Source organism: Danio rerio, chromosome 4 (assembly GCF_049306965.1).
Source record: "Danio rerio strain Tuebingen ecotype United States chromosome 4, GRCz12tu, whole genome shotgun sequence".
Lineage (NCBI taxonomy): Eukaryota > Metazoa > Chordata > Actinopteri > Cypriniformes > Danionidae > Danio > Danio rerio.
The window spans coordinates 46342030-46366990 of NC_133179.1; the positions used below are offsets into that span (position 1 = coordinate 46342030).

At 34.2% G+C, this 24961-nt stretch overlaps 2 protein-coding genes and 1 non-coding gene across 6 annotated transcripts in view; all 3 read left to right on the forward strand.

The window, feature by feature from the left end:
• zgc:174653 overlaps positions 1-24961 on the forward strand; it is a 954986-nt gene that overhangs the window by 97200 nt on the left and 832825 nt on the right. The window lies entirely within an intron of this gene.
• The window catches only part of LOC103908679 (uncharacterized), a 129949-nt gene that overhangs the window by 60084 nt on the left and 44904 nt on the right, over positions 1-24961 (forward strand). The window lies entirely within an intron of this gene.
• LOC137494487 (U1 spliceosomal RNA) lies at positions 5291-5447 on the forward strand. Its single transcript, XR_011014444.1, has one exon. It is a non-coding gene; the product is annotated as a U1 spliceosomal RNA (small nuclear RNA).

Consider the following 24961-nt stretch of genomic DNA (forward strand, 5'->3'; position numbering starts at 1 on the left):
ATTTGTTATTATCAACGCGTTGCTGGTCATGTGTTGTTGATGTAAGATAGTATTCAGTTTGATTGGAATATTCATATTGACTATAACAAGTTCACGTGAGAGCTGTCACCGCGCACACACACACACACACACTGTAGCACGGGGAGAGGTGAGTTCAGTCAAAGGGGCTCTTTATATTCTGCTCTGTGTTTGTCATAAAGTCAGCTCAATGCAGGCTTTGTATCAAAATCTGACTCTGATGGCAACTCTGCCTCTACAGTTGAGTTAAACTCTCAGTGGTTTATCAAACTATTCATCGATCATTTTTCAGCGATTGACGGCAAGAATGAGCGCAGAAGCGCTGTCTGATTGACAAGCAGCACCTACATGTGACATGTCAAAACACCAAATAGGATAAATCTGTGCCGTATTTTCTAAACGTACTAAAACGTATTATCTGTATTTAGCTATTTGCTTGTACGGTGGCTCTAAACTGTCAAAACACCTCTAAAAAGCCTTTTTTTCGGACATGACATATTTGTAGATGTGTACATCACTGTAACACATTTTATTCATGACCATTTGAGCTGGTTTCTGTCCTTAGCTCTTTAATTTTTATCCTATTTAAGTATATTTAACTTGCTTGTTAAATAAATATAATTTTGTTATTTAAACTATTATTTTCATCATAATCAATGTGCAATTATTTATGTGAAATGGTGAATATAGGTCTATAATCACCTTGCAATTTCATAATCATAGCTTTTTTGCTTCAAGTATAGACTATTCAGTTCATAAGAGCAGTTCAATCTTTTATGAAGTTTGCTGTATAAAAATATAACAATTTAAAATATTTATAATTATCGGCCTATACATATCGGCTATCGGCCTCCAAGTCTGAAGAATTATCGGTTATCGGTATCGGCCAAAAAATCCATATCGGTGCATCCCTAATTAAAACCAAATAAAAATATTTTATACCATTCTGTCTCCTCAATCTGCTCTGTTTTACTTGGCATCATTTGTTTAATACTTTCTTTTAACTTTGCCATAAATGTATTTAATTCAACACATTTTAAAAACAAATGCATAATACCTTCATTTTCCAGTCCACATATTTTGCATAATGCATTCTCACTGCTTCCAATTTGTGCCAGTTTTGTTTCAGTGAAAATAACATTATGTCTGATGAAATAATCCAACGTTTCAATTTTTGCGTCTAAATATTTCCATTTTAAATTCTTCCAGATTCCCTCTTCGTCTATTTCCACAAATATTTTTTTCCAAAATTGTTCTGAAACTGGTCTTTTATGCACTTTGTTTCTGAAACAAATGTAGAAATTTTTGAGTACACATTCTTGAAAATCTTTCTCATATTCTTTAAAAACATTTTCACATTATTCCTTCATTCGAATCTATGATTTCAAAATTTTCTGGATCCACACCTACAAATGTTGCCATAATTTATCGTCCACCCAAACTAAATAATGAATTTCTAAATGACTTTGCTGCTTTTTAACACATATTACCACCCTCTCACCTAATATTATAGTTTTAGGAGATTTTAATATTCATGTGGATAATTTTAATAACTCCCTTACAAGAAATTTTATATCCTGTCTTGAGAGCTTTGGACTTCAACAGCATGTCAATGTTCCCACACACTCTAAAGGACACACCCTCAACCTCATCTGCTGCTCTGGTGTTTCACCCATTGACCTCTCTGCTGAGGAACTCCCTATAACGGATAATTTTCTCCTCTGATTTAATTTTGCACTCTCTCTTTCTTCCACCAAATCTCTCCGTACTATTTCCTTCCGTAACATAAAACATATTAATTTAGAATCCTTTTTTTGCTAGTATTAACTCTCTTCCTGAAATTACTAACCGTTCATCACCAAATGATTTAGTTTCTCATTACAACACTGGACTTCACTATAAGTCTCTGTAATAAAGTTCACGGCCCTTTGGCCGCCGGGAAGAAGGAGGCGGAGAATCGACGCAGTTTAAAAATATTTATTAATAACAGGGACGGCAGCTGCTTACGGAGACAATGGGGGGTTGGCGCCACAGCCCCTGCGAGACCTATATGAGATGGGCCGAGAGAACAGGAGATGAAAAAAAAGGAAAGACAGAGTAGACCAGGAAAGGGGAGAGAGGAAAAAGAAAAAAAAATTGGGGTTCGGTTCTCCAGACATGCTGCCCCTCGGTCCTCCACCAGCTGAGAGATGCGATGACGTGCTGGGAGCCCTGTGGAGGAATCTATCCACCCGTCCGTCTTCTGGCATCCGGCGGCGGTTCTCCTGGCTGGCTGGCGGCATCTCTGGTCTCCTGCTCCGCTTCCGTGGATGGATGCAGGCTCTGGCATCATGGTGGATCGCGGCAACTCCCCCGGGTTCTGTGGGATGGCTCCCTTCAGCACTTTCCCCTTCGGTGGTGAGCCCTGCGTCTCCTGCTCCTCCCCATGCTGGGAGACGGCAGCAGGCAGATCCTTTCCTCGCCAGCCTCAGGCCGTCCCGGCACTCTGGGCAGACGAACAGGTTTCTCCCCCACTCGGGTTAACTCCCAAACACTCGCCACCTCTCTCAGTGGCAAGGGCATCTGGACAACGCGTCCCTCCTTCTCCCGGGCTTCGGCACCACTGTAATAAAGTTCATGGCCCTTTGGCCGCCAGAAAGAAGGAGGCGGAGAACCGACGCAGTTTTAAAATATTTATTAATAACAGGGACGGCAGTCTCTGTGTCTAAACCTATACGAACGGACGGCAGCTCCTCACGAAGACTGACAGAAATAAAGTCAATCAGGTAAGCAATGAGCGTAGCTACTGCTGCTTCTCTTCTGTTTCTGCATATTAACAGCAGGTGTTCATCATCAGTGCTCAATCATCACTTAATTAAACTCATCATCGGCTCATTAACTTTAACTCTGCGGCTGAGTAAATTTTACTCAATTTAGAGAGGGACCAAATGTTCTCTGAACTGAGTAAATTTTACTCTGATGATATTACTGTGTACAGGTATGGATCATATGTTTTGTCCCAGCTAAAATCTTAAAATGTTCTTCACTTCTCATAGTAACAACTAATGATAATAATTGTCATGGTCACATATATTGCTGTATATGAAGGGATATTTATTTATTAGCATGATGGTTGCTATATTTTAATGAAACAACTGTTTACTATGTAAATGGAGCTATCAAACCGACACGAGCGTTGAAAATAATACATAAGCTAAACTTTTTCAGTTTTTGTGCAGCCATATATACATGTAAGTAATATAACAGTATAAAAATAACCTACAAAACGAAATCTCTAGGACAGGTGAACTTTCTGACGACACAGCGTCACCAGCACAGACCAAACACTGCACAAAGAATGAGATATTTCATACATGATGTGACCTTAGCATTAATGTAACAATAAAAATAACTTACCGCACAAAATCTCTGTAATGGATGAACGTCTGACAGCGCAGCGTCAGGCACACAGACAAAATACTGCACACACAGTGAAATATTTTAAATGTGATGTGAGCAAAACATACTGTTTATCAGAACAGGATAAAAATAACCTACCACTCTAAATCACTATGACAGGTGTACTTGATGACAGCGCAGCCTCACGAACAAAGACAAAATGCTGCACAAAGAGTGAAAAACTTCGAACGTGATGTAACCAGAACATACTGTGCATCAATATAACAGTATAAAAATAACTTACCACACGAAATCTCTACGACAGGTGTACTTTCTGAAGGCGCAGCCTCACGAATACTGCTCAAAAAGTGAGATATTTTATACATGTCGTGAACAAAACATACTGTGCATCAATATAACAGTATAAAAATAACTTTCCACACAAAATCACTTTAACATACGAATTTATCTCGGCAGATGAACTTTCTGACCCGATAAATTGAGCATTCAGAGCAAGAGAAACTTTGGAAAATCCTTAGCGCTGATTGGCCCTGATTTTAAACTTTAGACAATGCATCCCTCCGATTAGCCCATGGTCTAAGCAAACTGTAGACAATCGCGGCTTCTCGTTGGACGAGAGTCTACAGTCTACAGTTACCATTGCACGTTCCCTGGGCAGATTCTGTCCCCAAATGTGGGAATCTCGACTGCATAATTTCTGGTAGTGGGGGACTGCGTTCGCGCTCTCCCCTGAGCACAGTGGTTCAAGACAGAGTTCAGGCGGTAGCGTCGGACCCGGCTGGAGCGTCGCTTCCCTCTCTTCCTCGCCCTTTGCCCAGCCTCTTTTGCTCCCGTTGAGCTGCGCGCGCCTGTGGAAGGCCTGCCCACCCGTCGCGAGAAGAGTCTGTTCAGACGCCGAAAACTACTCGAAAGGTCCCCCCTCAAAGCGGTTTGACCAGGTGAAGGAACACGCAAAGAGGGCGCCCGGTGGCTTTTGTCCGCCAAGCGAGTGTGCCCTGTGGAACGTCAGGATTTTATTTGCCGGCCTGCCGCTGTTACTGACGGAACGAATGCAGACCGTGTGAAAGGTCATCATTTTATCTGCCGTTAAGTAAGCGAACGCTTCTGCTCGGATCAGAGGTAACTTTGTTTCAAGAACTGCAATCTTTTGCAGACGTCTGTGGCGTTTTGGGCAGAGGGACGGTTCTAAACCAATCTGAACCAGAGGCAATTTCGCAGCCAGCCGTCGGTGGTTTCCCGTCTCAGGAATGTAAGGTGCCTGCAGCGGGAGGTTGTTCCGTTAGCGCTTCCGCTTTCGTCAGTGAAGTTCTTTTGCGGAACGTTTGTAGATCCCGTCGTGTTCTTCAAGCTATGTCGTTTGAGCACTGTGCTGATAGGCTGACGTAAGAAAACAGGACACGAAATATACAAGGCGAGAGTGCAAAGCACGGAGCTCTAGGCAAAGGCGGTCCGAACCGCAGCAAAGCCGGAGGTCGACATGTCCAAATAGACCAAATCAGAAACTAAGCAGAGAAAAACGGCATCTGTAGAGAAAGAAAACAGATGGAGGAAAAGAAAGAAAGAACAGGAGGATCCCCTCCCCCCATAGAGGGTCTGTTATCCCCAGATCGAGTGCGTCCAGAGGAATCCATGTGTTGGCAGCCCCAACTGATGACAAAACACGAAGCAAGCATCTGGAGGAAGCTCAAACCCTTCATGCGTTGCCACAGTTACTAGCGAGTGGTTTGCAAGCACAGGCACGTCTGCTGCAAGTACAGCGCCGTCAGGAGACAGGGGTTGCTGGCCCATTCCCCACGCTCGGTGGCTGGGCATCACCGCCCTGGAGTACGGCCGATAGAAAACGGCGGCTGCCATTTGCGCCGCCCGGCAACTCATACTTACCTGGCAGGGGAGATACCATGATCAAGAAGGTGGTTCACCCAGGGCGAGGCTTGGCCATTGCACTCCGGCCACGCTGACCCCTGCGAATGGCGATCGACCTGTACGGCGTGCAAATTTCATTTTAGATGTGTAGGCAATTACAGCACCTGATTGGTTGATTGAGTTTCAGCAAACCATGAATGAACTGATTTTGCGAGTGAACAACCCCTTGGTGATGTCATCAAAACAAATAGTAGTAACTGTCGGAACATGTTGCATATGGTGTGGTGCTTTAGAAATTAAAGCAAACAACCCTAACTGTGCATAAAAGTGAACCATGAAATGATCATTTAATAAGTTTGTTATTAAAGTTAAATTGCTTTTTAAATTAAATTACTTTTAATGGTTCACTCAAAATCCCCATAAACCTCAACAAGTGGAATATATAAATTAATATATGTAATATCAGTTCTATAAATAAAATATTCATATGTAATATAATTAATAGTAGTAATTAAAGGTCAAACTTTTTTATAAATGCATAATGTTTAGTAGAATTATTCTTAAATATGTTTGTATAACAAAAAATGGAAACATTTTGCTTCTGTTCTATTATATTATACAGATATACCATCATATTTCTAATAGCAGTAATACAATTACATAAAATGAATAATAATCCCTTACTTTGTTACTGGGTAAGTATTTTAATTATAATAACTAACTACTTTGTAACAAATTACAACAGTTCTATTTTGAGAGTGTAATGGCATAGAATATTTGAATAATGTACTGTTTTTGTATTTGTGTGTTGCAGGTGGAGCTTGATGTTGGAGTGTGGTTTAAGGATGAATCCACTGGCATCCCATCTGACGGCAACAGGATAAGCTGTCATCGACTCCAGAGCTGGACTTGGAAAAACACAGAGGAGCAATAGACTTTTCAGAGCGCCTGTACCAGAGGTTACTATTAAAATGGACTGCATATTATTGTCATAGACTTAGATAATGATTCTAAATTAAATTCAAAATCAGAAGATTTAGTCAATTTTTAAAAACCAATGAAGTCCTTCCAACACATACAAAAAGAAACACGAGATTGTATTTTATTATCCAAATTTATTAAAAGTGCAAAAGAAAAGTTCTAAACATATTGTTAGACCTGCCTGACATAAAAATGTATACTATAGATATACTTTGTACATAATAAAAAACACATTACTATTACAATCATTAGTTTTAATATTACTGATAGCAGTTATAGATATAAGAATATATTTGTATACATAAAAAAATACTGCCAGGTCAAGCATTTAGATATAAAAAAAAAAAAAAAAAATCCTCTTAAAAAAAAACTAAGCTAACAATTAAAGTATATAAAGCAACATTAGTTATCACAAAGTAATAATTAAAGTACTTTAAATAACATAATTTTATATTTTTTATTACTAAAATTTTATAATAAATAAATAATTAAATAAAATAATTATATTAAAGTACTTTAAATAACATTATGATAATATATACTTAATAAACATAAATAAATACATAAATAAATAAAAACAAGAAAACAATTAAAGAAATACTGTAAACTGTAAAACAATAAACTGTTAATATAACATACATTTCTGGAACAAAACAGTGTTACAACAATCAACAAATTAGTGTAAAACACTGTAAACTTAAACAGTCAAATGTTAATATAAAATTTGTTTCTACAACAATCAACAAATTAGTGCAAACTGTAAAAAAAAAAAGCTTAACTTTTGTAAATTAACAATAAGTTACAATCTACAAATTAGTATAAAACTATGTGTACTCTGAAACAGTCAACTGTTAATATTGCGAACATTTGTGCAACAATAAGTGTAAAAAACAGTCAACAAATTAGTGCAAACCGTAAAAACCTGTAAACTTTTAAAAAATCAACTGTTATTATAACATACATTTTTGCATCAATACCAGTGTTACAACAATCAACAGATTAGTGTAAAACACTGTAAACTTTCGAACAACCAACTGTTATTATAACATATCCATTTTTGCAACAATAACACTGTTACAAGTCAAGAACTATGAACCGCAACATGGATAGAGGTCCAGTTAGACAGACTCGGAGGCCTGAGACTGAGAGCCCAAGAGAACGTCCACAGCCCTTTTAAAGTCTTCAAAACAGTCAAACGTCTGCCCAGCAAGGTTTGTGGACGTGGAGGCTTTGGAGCTCTCACAGTAGCTCTTCTTTCTGTATTTCTTGTGGCCTTGAGTTGGTTGGCCACACAGAGCACAGATGTAAACCTTCACTGAGGTTGGATGTCCAGAGCCACTGAGTTCTGCCTTTTTCCTCTTGTAGACTGTTGATCTTGAGGGCAACAGTAGCGGAGTGATTGCCTGCGGCAAGGAAACAGCGGGAGGTGCAGTCAGCGAAGTGTGTGTGTGCCGGAGTCCTGCGGGCATCGAATGGGCCGGCGCAGGAACTGGTTGAGCAAGAGCAGAGGGAGGGACAGGTAAGATTTGCGGGAGCCTTTGCTTCAACTTTTGGGTGCCGGCCAGAGAAGTGGTGATGGGATACTGCACTGCAGGCCGGCTGGTATGGGGTCTTTCCTCTTGAAGCTCCTCAGCGGGGGGCTGGCTGGTGCTGGAGACGCTCTGGTGACGACGGAGGACAGACAGACCCTGGTCGGTGACGTTTGTGGCTGACAGTGCCTCCTGCCTCCTGATGAACTCGCTCACGCACTTTGAATTTATTTTCAGGATGGGAATCCCGAGTTTGCTGAGCTGATCATCGTCCACCGTCACTCTCTGCTGCACACGCTGGTACAGTTTAGTGATCTGCTGTTTCAGCGGTGACCCTTTAGCTTTTCCTCCAACACCAGGATGAAGCCACAGCTGTTTGACCAGGCAGTACATCAGCTGGTTCTTTCTGGAGTCCACCAAGTGTGCGGCTGAGTAGCGCTGGCTGAACTTGAGCTTCTGCACCAGGGACGCCTCAGTCGGATCTCCACTGGTGCGGCCAAACAGAGCATTGCCCCAGCGTGCAGAGTAGAGGCTGTCGAATTGTTGGATGCTGCGGTCATGGAGGTCAAGCTTGTTCCAGGCGCTGATGACCTTTTGCCTGGTCGACTCATTTAGGGCAAGTTTTCCTTCCTCCAGGGCGATCTCAACAAGGACTTTACACAGATCCTCTACGTGCTGGTACCCAGGCAGATGATTGGGACCGCACACGTCCTCCACACAGGGGTCAAACTCAGCAGCCACTGCCTGATCGGTGAGGCACAGACGGTTCCTCAGAGGAGTCAGGCTGTCCCTCTCGCGGTCTGAGGAGTAGCCCACATCATCATCTTCCTCCTGCGGCTCTTCCTCTGCCACCCCAGCAGGAACATCTTCGTCCTCATCCTCATCTGCCTGAAGTGTCTCTCTAGTCTGAGCGTAATGATCAGGAGCACTGAAGGGCTCTGAGGACAGGGAAAACAGGTACTCCAGACCAATGCGCTCATCACCAGCAGGAACCAGAGGCCTGTAGTTTGCCTCCTCCACCTCCCCAAATAGCTCCTGGCACCTTTGGTTTAGGCGATGGACCAGAGGAGACATGTACACCATATGTTTCCTCCCTTTCCGCCCTTGGACGCTGGCTGACTCCCTGTTAGAATTCCAGCGTTCGATGCCAGCCAGCAGATAGACTTGAAACGGGACGGCAGCACAGTGGGGTCCCGGGATCATGTCAGGGAGAAAGGAATGAAAGCCCTCCAGACTGTTGCTTCCTCTCACCGTACTGTACCGCGCAAGACGAACACCGTTATGGGTCACATACTTGGTGATGGTGTACATGTTCCTCCCTGGTGGACCCTGGATGCATTCAAGGTGCTTCTGCTGGTTCTCCCAGACGTGGTCGATGGCTGCAGAGTCCTTAAACAGATGCACCTGGTTCTCATCCATCCCTGCGGCTCCCTAAGGAGATCAATGGCGCACTGCAAGCGCGCACATGTTTCCTGGGCACCAACTGTGATCCTCCTGACGTAATGGCTGAGGTCATATTTACTGACACGCAGCTCGATGATCTGGCTGTCAGTCAGGGAGGCATAGTTGGTTGGGTGACCGGCACGTATCGCCTGTACCAGAAGAGCCATGTCGTCTTTGTTGTAGGCAAAGACGGCAGCAGAGAGGGCAGACTTGAACAGGGCATACTTTGGATGATGATCTGACCGTAGAGCTATTTCCTAAAAGAATAACAGTAAAAAAGTTTTGCAATACGTTTCCAAACTAACGTATTTTCCATTGTGTTAAATTTACCTTCTTGGTGGAGTCGTACTTCAGGACTTTGCCAAATGTGGACATGATCTGAGTACGGTAGTCCTCGATGTTATCTGCCTCTGAAATAAGAAACGCCTTTCTCATCAGTCTGGCAGATGGCGGCTCTCTCCGTGCTGGTGGTCGCTGGAACTGCTGGCACAAACTCCCTAAAAGCAGAGAAAACAGACACTTTGCTACTTAATCTTTGAATAAATGCTCAAAAGGATAGGAATTTAAAAATTATAATAATAATTCTGTCATCATTTGCTGATCCTTTTAATGATTTCAAAACATTATGGATTTATTTTAAAGACTAAACAAGATATTTAGAAAAATGTCAGAAACCTGTAACCATTGACTTCCATAGTATTTGTTTGTTTTTTTACAATGGAAGTCAATGGTTACCGGTTTTCGGCTTTCTTTAGAATATCTTCTTTTGTGTTTAACATAAAAGAGAAATTCATAAAGGTTTAAAACTACTCATTTCTGGATGAACTATCCATTTAAGAAAACAATTAACTCTGACTTACGAGTGATTTTCCCAGGTTTGTTGTACTGGCTGAGAAGAGTGGTGTACAAGTCCTTTCTCTGCAGATAGTCCTCGCAGTGGCTCTCCTGCACCTGTCTCCAAACCTTCACCATGGTGTTTCCCTCAGTGCGACCCTCATCAGGCGGATCACCTGCTTGTCCACGCCACGCCTAGAATCATAGGAGCAACACAATCATTAGATGATGGTGAATCTTAACTTTTTTTAAGACTCTGCATAATTTCACAATGATTTGTATTCTGCTAGAGACTCACCATAGCGTCAAGACAGCAGGTAACACCGCTCTGTGAGCTGGACTGAGCTGGTTAAGGATGCACTGATCCCATGACAGGAAACGACCAATAGTATGCTCTTCCGACTCCTTTGCAGCCTTTCTACAGGCGTTGCATGCCAGGACCTCAGTCAGCATGGAGTACCAGCCAGACATGTGGCAGATCTGTCTTACCGTGGATGAATACCCACAACGGTAGAGAAAAGCCTTCTGATTGGTGCGTGCTGGGCAGTCAGACCTTGGGCACCGAAGACTGTAACGCCACACACCGACTGGTCTCCAGAAAAAAACGGAGCTGCGAAAGTCTGCTGAGGGGACTTTTCCTTCCACCATTCCAGGAAATTCTGGAGGGTGAAACCACATCCGGTCATCCTTCAGGACTTTCCTCCACTTTCTGTTTCCATATTTGTCTTTATAAGACATGGCCCTCTGAAAGAGTCCCCTTTCAGCATCCTCCTTAAGCCACAGTATGTCCAGACTCCCACATCTTGTGCCAACCCTCAAATGACACCTGGTAATTAGAATAACCGAGACAAAACTGTGTTAAAATCAGTTAAAGTTGATTTTTTTTTAGTATTAAAGTATACATTTTTCTTATCTTAACATCCACAGAGTACTTTGACAGTTACCTCAGAATGTGCTGGGTCACTGTGTGTTGACCCACCAGATGACCTTCTAGGTTGAACGTCAGAAGAAGCCAAGGCAATAACTGATGAGGCTGATACAGGAGCTGATGAAGAAGACAAGGCAAGAACTGATGAGGCTGATACAGGAGCCGATGAAGAAGCCAAGGCAGGAACTGATGAGGCTGATACAGGAGCTGATGAAGAAGCCGAGGCAAAAACTGATGAGGCTGATGCAGGAGCCGATGAAGAAGCCGAGGAAAAAACTGACGAGGCTGATGCAGGAGCCGATGAAGAAGAATGGCAAGGAACTGATGAGGCTGATGCAGGAGCCGATGAAGAAGACTGGCAAGGAACTGATGAGGCTGACGCAGGAGCCGATGAAGAAGACTGGCCAGGAACTGATGAGGCTGATGCAGGAGCCTCCAATAAAGAAGTCGACGCAGGAGCCTTCAACAAAGTAAGTATAATAGTTAAAACCTTTTTCATTGACATAATCATACTTTTTGCACATTTGTCTCCCCATCTATGCTCACAAAACTGTATTCAGGAGTATATACACCACCTAATTGTGATGTATAAACGATGAACTTACAGCAGACAGTGGAGAGTCTGAGTGGGGCTTCTGTGAAAGATCTGCACAGGAACGTTTTCTTCTATTTGCTTCCCCGGCTCCTAAATGAGCACAGTTGTGGTTATCAGAACACAGTGTCTTGGTGTGATGAATTTTATTTATTAATGCACACAGTTGAAGCCGGAATTATAAGCCCCCCTGTTAAATTTTGGACTTTATTTTTCACAATTTATGTGTAATGGAGAGAGGACTTGTTCAGGCACATTTCTAAACATAATAGTTCTAATAACTAATTTCTTATAATTTATCTTTACCATGATGACAGTATATAATATTGGGTCACACTTTACAATAAGGTTTCATTAGATAATGTATTTACTAACACGAACTAATTATGAACAATGCTTGTACAGCATTTTTAATCATAGTTCAACATGTACTAATGCTTTATTAAAATAATATTTAATGCTTAGTTGATGGACTGTGAGCTGGCATGGATGACTGTAACACGAACAAATACTGTATTAAGTGTATTGTTCATTGCTTGTTTATGGTAGTAAATGCTTTGACATTAACTAATACAAACTTATTGTAAAGTGTCACCCTTTAAGGTAACACTTTAGAGTAATAGTTCATTAGTTAATATTAGTTAATGCATTTACTGACATGACTTAGAAGTTTAATACATTAATTATTTTTTATGTTTAAGTTAAATAACGTTAGTTCATTAATGCACTGTGCATGAAATAATGTCAACAAGCACAACTTTGGATTTTAATAATGCATTAATGTTGAACTGTAATTAATAAAGGCGGCACAAGATTGGTGACACTTAGTGTTAGTAAATTGATTAACTAAAGGACTATTATACTGAAGTGCTACCATATTCAGATTGAGAAAGTAAAGGCTTAACTAGCTTAACACTGTTTGTTCTGTAGCCAATAGAAAAACATAAATAATAAAACAAATAAAACTTTCTTCAGAAGATAATATACTATCCTAAGTACTGTGAAAATGTCCTTGCTCCATTACCTTGAATAAATATTTCACAGGAGCACCCTCAACTGTAGTTCATGCTGCAACAGTATGAATAAATGTTAATAAGTGACATTTATTATGTGATATACCTTGTCTTTCAGAGGGGCTGAGTGGTTTCTTCAGCAGACCGCCTTTGTCCTCAACTGCTAAAGAAGGACAAAAAAAAAAAACACAATATAGGCAAAAGTCAGTGTCAAAGCAGCAAGAAGACAATCTCATCAGCACAGTGTTTTGATGTTGTGTTTCATTGATTATGCTATGGTACATAAACAATTAAAGACAATAATAAAGGGTTATACACACTGCAAATTTTAGATTGTAGATTTAACTACCTTAGAGTTCAAATTAACACTCCCTCAGTGTTTATATGGAAACCACTATAAAAGTTTTAAAATAACACTTTTGAAAGTGTTAAAAAAAAATTACCACTCAGAGAGTGTTAATTAGCAAACTCTTATTGTTTAAAATATATGTAAAATGTATATCAAAATAATGGCAGCAGTAGCCAAAACCAAAGATGAAATCAACTGAGAATAAAACCTTAAATAAAATAATAATGAATAAAAAAATAAACAAATTACACAATAAAATGTATTTTTATTTTCAACATCTTTAAAACAACTCATCACATTAAAGAACTCATCATGGAGCTTCACTTATTACTGAGCTTTGGCTTTAATTCTGTCATGTAAACAAAAGCTCTTTATGAAATTTCTGTTGTTCATTTGAAGTCACCATGATGGAGGACAGAGTCTGCTTTAGTAGGGCTCTTCAACTTCTTGCTATAAAATGGTTTTTTTATTTGGATGCTATAATTATTAGTGCTAATCACACTATTCTTACATGTAGCATGAAAATTCAAAAGAAAATGTAAGAGTCAGTCTGAAGAGATTAACTATGATATCAAAGCCATCTTCTCCTGCTTGTTTTCTAATTCAGTGTCATATTAGTTATGTGTGTGAAATAAATAAAATACATAAATGAAACCACTGAAGCTTTAACAATTAATGACTTTAAACGCATGATTTACAATGTGAATGTTTGAGCTATGGCAGCACTTAAAAACACACAGACATCAACAATTAGTCTTTGAATCTCAATGATGGTGACAAACAAAAAAACAAAATCAATTAAAAAAACTACTGAAATATTACCTCCCAAACACAACACAAAATAAATAAAAAGAAAGAGATTGTAACAACATAAAGCTGCATAATTTATTTATGATGCAATGCATGCTGGGAGCTTTGTACTATGCTGGCACCCAGCATGAAATATGCAGCTTTTTTCTTTTTAGCAACCATGGTTGAGGTTCATATCCTGATTCTTGATGTCTGTGTGTCATAAAGATCTGCTGGAGCTTTAGTGTATGACACTTTATATAACTCTAGAATTTTAACACTTCACTCTGAATTACCACAACACTTAAAAATTGAACACCAATGAATTTGCTGTGCACCTTGTGCTTCAAAAGCATTGAGGGTTTTTCACAAGTAGCGCATCATCTGCTCATCCACCGTAACCTCTAGAACCCGATGAGCTGGAGCTGGCCGCCACTGCAGGAAGAGGCTTGTCCTTTGGGGGTTTCTGTGAGTTACAAGTTGTAGTTTGCATGAAATGTTGCCAGCATGATATATATTTTTTAATAAAATATTTTAAAAATAAAATAAAGCCTATCTCTTTGCTGAGAATGTACTGCTGGAACCGCTTCAGTGTCACAAAAAATCTCGAGAAATCGAAAAATATCGAAAAATGAAAAAATCTTGAAAGATCAAGAAAACTCATGAAAAATAATAAAATCTTGAAAAAGCACAAAAACAAATCACGAAAAATAAAAAACAATAAAAAATTCAAAAAAATTCAAATTTTTGAAAAATCGCAAAAAATGAAAATTTTTTGAAAAATAACAAAAAGAAAAAATTTTTGAAAATTCACAAAAAATGCAAATTTTTCGAAAAATCGCAAAAAATTAAAAATTTTTGAAAAATCGCAAAAATGAAATATTTTTTAAAAATCGCAAAAAATGAAATATTTTTTAAAAATCGCAAAAAATGAAATATTTTTTAAAAATCGCAAAAATGAAATATTTTTTAAAAATCGCAAAAAATGAAATATTTTTTAAAAATCGCAAAAAATGAAATATTTTTTAAAAATCGCAAAAAATCGCAAAAAATGAACATTTTTTGAAAAATCGCAAAAAAATGAAAAAATCTTGAAAAATCTCGAAAAATGGAAAATCTTGAAAAATCTCGAAAAATCAAGAAAAATGAAAAAATCTTGAAAAATCTTGAAAAATCTCGAAAAATCAAGAAAAATGAAAAAATCTTGAAAAATCGCAAAAAAATGGAAGAATCTTGAAAAATCTTGAAAAATCTCGAAAAATAAAAAATCTTGAAAAAAAATCTTGAAAAATCTCGAAAAATCAAGAAAAATCAAGAAAAATGGAAAAATCTTGAAAAATCTTGAAAAATCTCGAAAAATGGAAAAATCTTGAAAAATCAAGAAAAATGAAAAAATCTTGAAAAATCAAGAAAAATGAAAAAAAATCTCGAAAAATGGAAAAATCTTGAAAAATGAAAAAATCTTGAAAAATCTTGAAAAATGAAAAAATCAAGAAAAAAGAAAAAATCTTGAAAAATCTTTAAAAATGTCGAAAAATGATAAAATCTCGAAAAATCAAGAAAAATGAAAAAATCTTGAAAGATCAAGAAAAATCACGAAAAATTATAAAACCTTGAAAAAGCACAAAAACAAATCACGAAAAATAAAAAATAATAAAAAATTCAAAAAAATTTAAATTTTTGAAAAATCGCAAAAAATGAAAATTTTTTGAAAAATCACCAAAAATCGAAATTTTTTGAAAAATAACAAAAAGTAAACATTTTTGAAAATTCACAAAAAATGCAAATTTTTCGAAAAATCGCAAAAAATTAAAAATTTTTGAAAAATCGCAAAAATGAAATATTTTTTAAAAATCGCAAAAAATGAAATATTTTTTAAAATTTGCAAAAAATCGCAAAAAATGAAAATTTTTTGAAAAATCACAAAAAATGAAAATTTTTTTAAAAATCGCAAAAAATCACAAAAACTGAACATTTGAAAAGTGAAAAAATCTTGAAAAATCTTGAAAAATAAAAAAATCTTGAAAAATCAAGAAAAATGAAAAAAAATCTTGAAAAAACTTGAAAAATGAAAAAAAATCTTGAAAAAACTTGAAAAATGAAAAAAAAACTTGAGAAATGAAAAAAAAATCTTGAAAAATGAAAAAATCTTGAAAAATCTTGAAAAATGGAAAAATCTTGAAAAATCAAGAAAAATGAAAAAATCTTGAAAAATGAAAAAAATCTTGAAAAATGAAAAAAATCTTGAAAAGTGAAAAAATCTTGAAAAATCTTGAAAATTGAAAAAAATTAAGAAAAATGAAAAAAATCTTGAAAAATCTTGAAAATTGAAAAAAAATCTTGAAAATTGAAAAAAATCTTGAAAAATGAAAAAATCTTGAAAAATCTTGAAAATTGAAAAAAATCTTGAAAAATGAAAAAAATCTTGAAAAAACTTGAAAAATGAAAAAAAATCTTGAAAATTGAAAAAATCTTGAAAAATCTTGAAAAATGAAAAAAATCTTGAAAAATCTTGAAAAATGAAAAAAATCTTGAAAAATGAAAAAATCAAGAAAAATGAAAAAATCTAGAAAAATCTTGAAAAATGAAAAATGAAAAAAAGTCTTGAAAATTGAAAAAATCAAGAAAAATGAAAAAATCTAGAAAAATCTTTGAAAATTGAAAAAAATCTTGAAAAAATGAAAAAAATCTTGAAAATTGAAAAAATCAAGAAAAATGAAAAAATCTAGAAAAATCTTGAAAATTGAAAAAAATCTTGAAAAATGAAAAAAATCTTGAAAAATCTTGAAAATTGAAAAAAATCTTGAAAAATGAAAAAATCTTGAAAAATCTTGAGAATTAAAAAAAATCTAGAAAAATGAAAAAATCAAGAAAAACGAAAAAATCTTGAAAAATCTTGAAAATTAAAAAAATCAAGAAAAACGCAAAAATCTTGAAAAATCTTGAAAATTAAAAAAAATCTTGAAAAATGAAAAAATCTTGAAAAATCTTGAAAATTGAAAAATCAAGAAAAATTAAAAAGTCTAGAAAAATCTTGAAAATTGAAAAAAATCTTGAAAATTGAGAAAAATCTTGAAAAATGAAAAAATCTTGAAAAAACTTGAAAAATGAAAATAAATCTTGAAAAATGAAAAAAAATCTTGAAAAACGAAAAAATCTTGAAAAATCTTGAAAAATGAAAAAATCTTGAAAAATGAAAAAAATCTTGAAAAAACTTGAAAAAGAAAAAAATCTTGAAAAATGAAAAAAATCTTGAAAAAACTTGAAAAAGAAAAAAATCTTGAAAAATGAAAAAAATCTTGAAAATTGAAAAAATCTTGAAAAATCTTGAAAAATGAAAAAATCTTGAAAAATTTTGAAAATTGAAAAAAATCTTGAATATTGAAAAGAATCTTAAAAAATGAAAAAAAAAATTGAAAAATGAAAAAAAATCTTGAAAAATCTTGAAAATTGAAAAAAATCTTGAAAAATGAAAAAATCAAGAAAAATCTTGAAAAATGAAAAAAAATCTTGAAAATTGAAAAAATCAAGAAAAATCTTGAAAAATGAAAAAAAATTTGAAAATTGAAAAAATCTTGAAAAATCTTGAAAAATGAAAAAAAAATCTTGAAAATTAAAAAAAATCTTGAAAAATGAAAAAAAAATCTTAAAAAATCTTGTAAAAATGAAAAAAAAATCTTGAAAATTGAAAAAATCAAGAAAAATCTTGAAAAATGAAAAAATTTTGAAAATTGTAAAAATCTTGAAAAATCTTGAAAATTGAAAAAAATCTTGAAAATGAAAAAATCTTGAAAGATCTTGAAAAATGAAAAAAATCTTGAAAAAACTTGAAAAATGAAAAAAAATCTTGAAAAATGAAAAAAAATCTTGAAAAACGAAAAAATCTTGAAAAATCTTGAAAAATGAAAAAATCTTGAAAAATGAAAAAAATCTTGAAAAAACTTGAAAAAGAAAAAAATCTTGAAAAATCTTGAAAAATGAAAAAATCTTGAAAAATGAAAAAATCAAGAAAAATCTTGAAAAATGAAAAAAATCTTGAAAAATGAAAAAATCTTGAAAAATGAAAAAAATCTTGAAAAAACTTGAAAAAGAAAAAATCTTGAAAAATGAAAAAAAATCTTGAAAAATCTTGAAAATTAAAAAAAATCTTGAAAAAATCTTGAAAAATCTTGAAAATGAAAAAAATCTTGAAAATTGAAAAAAAATCTTGAAAAATCTTGAAAAATGAAAAAATCTTGAAAAATTTTGAAAATTGAAAAAAATCTTGAATATTGAAAAGAATCTTAAAAAATGAAAAAAAATTGAAAAATGAAAAAAATCTTGAAAAATCTTGAAAATTGAAAAAAATCTTGAAAAATGAAGAAAATCTTGAAAAACTTGAAAATTGAAAAAAATCTTGAAAATTGAAAAAAATCTTGAAAATTGAAAAAATCAAGAAAAATGAAAAAATCTTGAAAAATCTTGAAAATTGAAAAAATCAAGAAAAATGAAAAAAACTAGAAAAATCTTGAAAATTGAAAAAAATCTTGAAAATTGAAAAAATCAAGAAAAATGAAAAATTCAAGAAAAATGAAAAAATCTAGAAAAATCTTGAAAATTGAAAAAAATCTTGAAAATTGAAAAAAATCTTGAAAATTGAAAAAATCAAGAAAAATGAAAAATTCAAGAAAAATGAAAAAATCTAGAAAAATCTTGAAAATTGAAAAAAATCTTGAAAATTGAAAAAAATCTTGAAAATTGAAAAAATCAAGAAAAATGAAAAAATCTAGAAAAATCTTGAAAATTGAAAAAAATCTTGAAAATTGAAAAAAATCTTGAAAAATCTTGAAAAATGAAAAAAAATCTTGAAAATTGAAAAAATCAAGAAAAATCTTGAAAAATGAAAAAAATTTTTGAAAATTTAAAAAATCTTTAAAAATCTTGAAAATTGAAAAAAATCTTGAAAATTGAAAAAATCTTTAAAAATCTTGAAAAATGAAAAAATCTTGAAAATTGAAAAAAATCTTGAAAATTGAAAAAAAAATCTTGAAAAATCTTGAAAAATGAAAAAATCTTGAAAAATCTTGAAAAATGAAAAAACCTTGAAAAATCTTGAAAATTGAAAAAAATCAAGAAAAATGAAAAAATCTTGAAAAATCTTGAAAATTGAAAAAAATCAAGAAAAACGCAAAAATCTTGAAAAATCTTGAAAATTAAAAAAAATCTTGAAAAATGAAAAAAATCTTGAAAAATCTTGAAAATTAAAAAAAAATCTTGAAAAATGAAAAAATCTTGAAAAATCTTGAGAATTAAAAAAAATCTTGAAAATTGAAAAAAATATTGAAAAATCTTGAAAAACGAAAAAATCTTGAAAAATCTTGAAAAATGAAAAAATCTTGAAAAAACTTGAAAAATGAAAAAATCTTGAAAAATGAAAAAAATCTTGAAAAATCTTGAAAAATGAAAAAATCTTGAAAAATTTTGAAAATTAAAAAAAATCTTGAATATTGAAAAGAATCTTGAAAAATGAAAAAAAAAATTGAAAAATGAAAAAAATCCTGAAAAATCTTGAAAATTGAAAAAAATCTTGAAAAATGAAAAAAATCTTGAAAAAACTTGAAAAATGAAAAAAAAATCTTGAAAATTGAAAAAATCTTGAAAAATCTTGAAAAAATGAAAAAAATCTTGAAAATTGAAAAAATCAAGAAAAATGAAAAAATCTAGAAAAATCTTGAAAATTGAAAAAAAACTTGAAAAATGAAAAAAATCTTGAAAAATGGAAAAATCTTGAAAAATCAAGAAATATGAAAAAATCTTGAAAATTTTGAAAAATGAAAAAAATCTTGAAAAATGAAAAAAATCTTGAAAAATGAAAAAAATCTTGAAAAATCTTGAAAATTGAAAAAAATCTTGAAAAATGAAAAAATCTTGAAAAATCTTGAAAATTGAAAAAAATCTTGAAAAATGAAAAAATCTTGAAAAATCTTGAGAATTAAAAAAAATCTTGAAAATTGAAAAAAATCTTGAAAAATGAAAAAATCAAGAAAAACGAAAAAATCTTGAAAAATCTTGAAAATTAAAAAAATCAAGAAAAACGCAAAAATCTTGAAAAATCTTGAAAATTAAAAAAAATCTTGAAAAATGAAAAAATCTTGAAAAATCTTGAAAATTGAAAAATCAAGAAAAATTAAAAAGTCTAGAAAAATCTTGAAAATTGAAAAAAATCTTGAAAATTGAGAAAAATCTTGAAAAATGAAAAAATCTTGAAAAAACTTGAAAAATGAAAAAAAATCTTGAAAAATGAAAAAAAATCTTGAAAAACGAAAAAATCTTGAAAAATCTTGAAAAATGAAAAAATCTTGAAAAATGAAAAAAATCTTGAAAAAACTTGAAAAAGAAAAAAATCTTGAAAAATGAAAAAAATCTTGAAAATTGAAAAAAATCTTGAAAAATCTTGAAAAATGAAAAAATCTTGAAAAATTTTGAAAATTGAAAAAAATCTTGAATATTGAAAAGAATCTTGAAAAATGAAAAAAAAATTGAAAAATGAAAAAAATCTTGAAAAATCTTGAAAATTGAAAAAAATCTTGAAAAATGAAAAAAATCTTGAAAAAACTTGAAAAATGAAAAAAATCTTGAAAATTGAAAAAATCAAGAAAAATCTTGAAAAATGAAAAAAATTTTGAAAATTGAAAAAATCTTGAAAAATCTTGAAAAATGAAAAAAAATCTTGAAAATTAAAAAAAATCTTGAAAAATCTTGAAAAATGAAAAAAAATCTTGAAAAATCTTGTAAAAATGAACAAAATCTTGAAAATTGAAAAAATCAAGAAAAATCTTGAAAAATGAAAAAATTTTGAAAATTGTAAAAATCTTGAAAAATCTTGAAAATTGAAAAAAATCTTGAAAATGAAAAAATCTTGAAAGATTTTGAAAAATGAAAAAATCTTGAAAAATTTTGAAAATTGAAAAAAATCTTGAAAGATCTTGAAAAATGAAAAAATCGTGAAAAATTTTGAAAACTGAAAAAAATCTTGAAAATTGAAAAAAATCTTGAAAAATGAAAAAATCTTGAAAGATCTTGAAAAATGAAAAAATCTTGAATAATCTTGAAAATTGAAAAAAATCTTGAAAATTGAAAAAAATCTTGAAAAATGAAAAAATCTTGAAAAATCTTGAAAAATGAAAAAAATCTTGAAAAATCTTGAAAAATGGAAAAATCTTGAAAAATAAAAAAATCTTGAAAAATCTTGAAAAATTAAAAAAATCTTGAAAAATGAAAAAATCTTGAAAAATGAAAAAATCTTGAAAAATCTTGATAAATGAAAAAAAATCTTGAAAAATGAAAAAATCCTGAAAATTGAAAAAATCGACTTCCGGTTAGGTGAGCTATGGAGTAGGACGTGTTCGCTAGGAGGTCCTGCAGAATTTGTAAATTTTCTGAATTAATGCACATTTTTATTTAATATCAAGTGCCTGCAGATAATTGCGCCTAACGGTGTTCATTTTGAACTAAACCTGTGCAACGAAGATGAAAACTAAAGGCAATAATAAGGCCAATAAAGGGGCCAACGTGCAGCCATCGCAACAGCGGCTTGCAACACCTAACGCATCCTCGGATGAACGTGATATCGCCGCGGGGGGGCAACGAGCTGAGCTCGATACAGCTTCAGGCAACATTCACTCTTAAAACTGAAATAATTTCATCACTACGCCGGGATCTGGCAGAAATATTTCACTCCGAACTACGGTCCGTGCTTAGCGATGACTTATCGACCATCAAAAGTGAACTTCAAGCCGTGAAGACAGAATTCTCTAACACGATGGTATCGATGCAAACTGAAATGTCGACAGTGAGAAGTAAAGTGAAGGATATGGAACAGTCTCTTTCCACATGTTCGGATGATATCACTACATGAAAAAGTTGAGTCTCTTTCGGCTACTGTGGTAAAATTAGAAGAAAAGTGTGAAGATTTGGAAGCCAGATCTCGCCGGAATAACGTAAGGATTATTGGTGTTCCAGAAAACCAACTTTCTACTGCTGTGGCGGTCTCCAAGCTGATTAAAGACGCACTCAACATGGATAAGGACATCCTAATTGACAGATCGCATCGCACATTGCAGCCAAATCCCAGACCTGGGCAGCGACCACGAGCTATTGTGGCAAGGCTGCATTATTATTCGGACTGTGTTGAAGTATTGAAGCGCGCACGTGAGATGATCCAAACTTTGTTAATAAGTTATTTGGAATCCTTCCCTCATTAAATACTCATTTGCTTATCTTTGCTGGTGATCTCAATTGTGTGATTGACCCAGTTTTGGACCGATCCAGCTCTCGAACAGTTACCCCTTCATCTATTTTTAAATCAATAATAGAGTTTATGAATAGAAACGGTTATGTTGACCCTTGGAGGTTTTACAACCCTCAAAATAAGGTATTTTCTTTTTTTTCACAAGTCCATCAAACATATTCCCGTATCGATTATTTTTTTATAGACAGCTCCTTAATTCCTAAAGTAAAATCTGTTCAGTACCACCCCATTGTTATTTCTGATCATGCCCCACTTACTGTTGATTTGCAGTTGTCTGCAACTCCACGATACTCATCCCCATGGAGATTAAATTCTCTCCTTTTGTCGGATGAAAATTTTAATGATTTTATTTTAACCTCTATAGATGATTTTATGGATATTAATCAAGATGGCGTAGTCTCTTACTCGCTATTGTGGGAAACACTTAAATCTTACCTACGTGGCCAGATCATTTCTTACAGCTTACTTCTGACATATTTAATATTGATCAACAGTTGGCCAGCTTTCCCTCACAAGTTCAGATTAAACAACGTCTTGACTGGCAGACTGAATTAGATCTTATTTTGACAGATGATGCAGAGCGGCTTTTATTGCATTCTCGTAGTAATTATTACGAACATGGTGATAAAGCTAGTCATCTCTTAGCGCACCAATTAAGATGTCAGGTAGCTAGTCGTTCAATCCCACAAATTCAGGATCCAGTTGGTAATCTGGTATCTGAGCCTGAAGAAATTAATGCAGTTTTCAAATCTTTTTATTCAATTCAATTCAAATCCAAGTAGTGCCAAATGTACAGGTGCCAGAATTGCTTCTTCTTAAGAGTTACAAGAGTTTACGCAGCGAGCTGTTTAGCAGTTTCTTAAAAAACTCAAAACCTTACAGTTTTTTCCAATTGTTTACACACAATTACTTGTACTTCAGACACAATGACTACACTATGTAACTGATGCACCAACCCCCTGAACCAACTTTGCTTTACACTCAAATTGCAGGTTTAAAACACAGTTTTTTCAAAACACTATACACAAATCTCTGCATTTTGCACAATTTTCATGCAGAAAATCTTTTGTTTTCACAAGGAACACACTGTCATTCACAATTCTAAAGTCAGTTGTGCTACTTTGCATAACTAACTCATGACATGAGTAAACACCTGTCACACTGAATTGCATTTTAGAAATCAGAGCTCATCTGGTTCATAACTGGTTCTCTGCCCACCCATGTTTTTTAGTTGTTCATCTCCCCCTCCATATTATCCATTCCTCAAATCTATTGAGGCTTTTTTTTCTGCCTGGAGATGTAAAGTGTATGACCGAAATCCACACACACGTATACCCCTTCTCCAAGCTATAGCAGTTGATGCTTTTCGTGACTGGATTCGCCATGCAAGGTAACAAGTCAGAAATCCTTATTTAACAATTGAGTCAGAACATACCTTCAAAAGCTAAAGCATTGAAGCAGGGCTTTTGTTTTATTTAGACTCTGTACTTCTGCAAGGGCTTATCTGGGATTTGAACCCGGGACTCGCACACTAAGTAAGAATTATACCCCTAGACCGAATGTGATGGTGTAGTGCAGCTGATTGATATGAGTAACCGAAATGTGATGGTGCTGTGCAGCTGATTGTCATTGACATCGGCCAATCGGCACGTAGCACCGCCTTTTTGAAGGGCCATGAAACCCCCTCGTTTCAGCAGGGTGTTTTCACACCTCTACTTTGGAAAAAGTCTGAAAAGTGGGCGTGTCCAGCTCTGTTTAGGGGGGAGTGTCAGAGGAAGAAAAGTGGGATGGTGTGGGAGTGTCTATTTGGGCACGCGCGAGTTTCAGAGTCAAAATACACACACAGACACACAGAAGAAAGTGATGGTGTTTAACCTACATGGACATCTGTAGTCGAATTATTTGCCAAATTATTAAATGGTGGACTTTAACTGCAGTTTGTCCCTTTATTCAGGGAATTCATTCATGCCCCTCGCGACAAACGAGATATTTGATTCGAGGAACTGCTCTAAGCGTGTATTTTTCATGCAATGTTTGATACCGCACGGCGAATGAGAGAAAAAAAAAAACGCAGCATTTCCCGGAAACTTAGATGCACTCGGCAGTTAGCGTCAGAAAGCCGCGTGTGTTATTCCGGTCACTAAATGCGGTGAAAATCCTACATGAGGTTAAAGTTTGGTTGTGGTCCTAACATGTTTACACTCGGTGCAATAGTTTGTTAGATACGAACAAACTGAATAAACAAAGAGCTCTGGTCGCTCACTTACCAAATCTGTAGAGACAGGACAATCACCAGCAACTAGAGCCGCGTCTTTATTAAGGGAAGACTACAAGCGAATCCGGATCAGCGTTTGCAGATGAGAACAGCTCTCAGGTAAACAATGTTCCTCCTTAGACACGTAAGTTGTTGTAGAGCATCACGTACACTGTTAATCCACACGTGAGTCTGCGCACTCACAGAGAGAAAATGAAAACGAAACTTAACTGCAGCAAACCCTAAAAGCAACACTTCACACATGTTTTGCCAATACAACGTGGCGTCTCTGCCGTCTAAACACTGTGACAGTAATGAATATTAATGAAGTTGCACAATAGAGCGCGCTGATTGGTTTGAACCAAGCCTTACTCATGCATTAATGCATCACACTTTAAGACGTAATAAGACACACTCTGGCACAGACGCCCAGTCTGCATGCTGGAATACAATGCTATTATGTCATGACCGTGACGCAGCTTCAAAAATTCGTTTCAAACCGGAAGTACGAATTTGCTTGAAATAACGCAAAAACAACCAATTTACACTTTTTAGTGAAATATAGGTGTCCTAATAGTGTTTTTAGCAGTGTGGGACACATATACGACTGTCAACAGCTCAAAAAATGTGTTTTGGTGTTTCGTGACCCTTTAAACCTGATTGGTTGGTGCTTGGGATA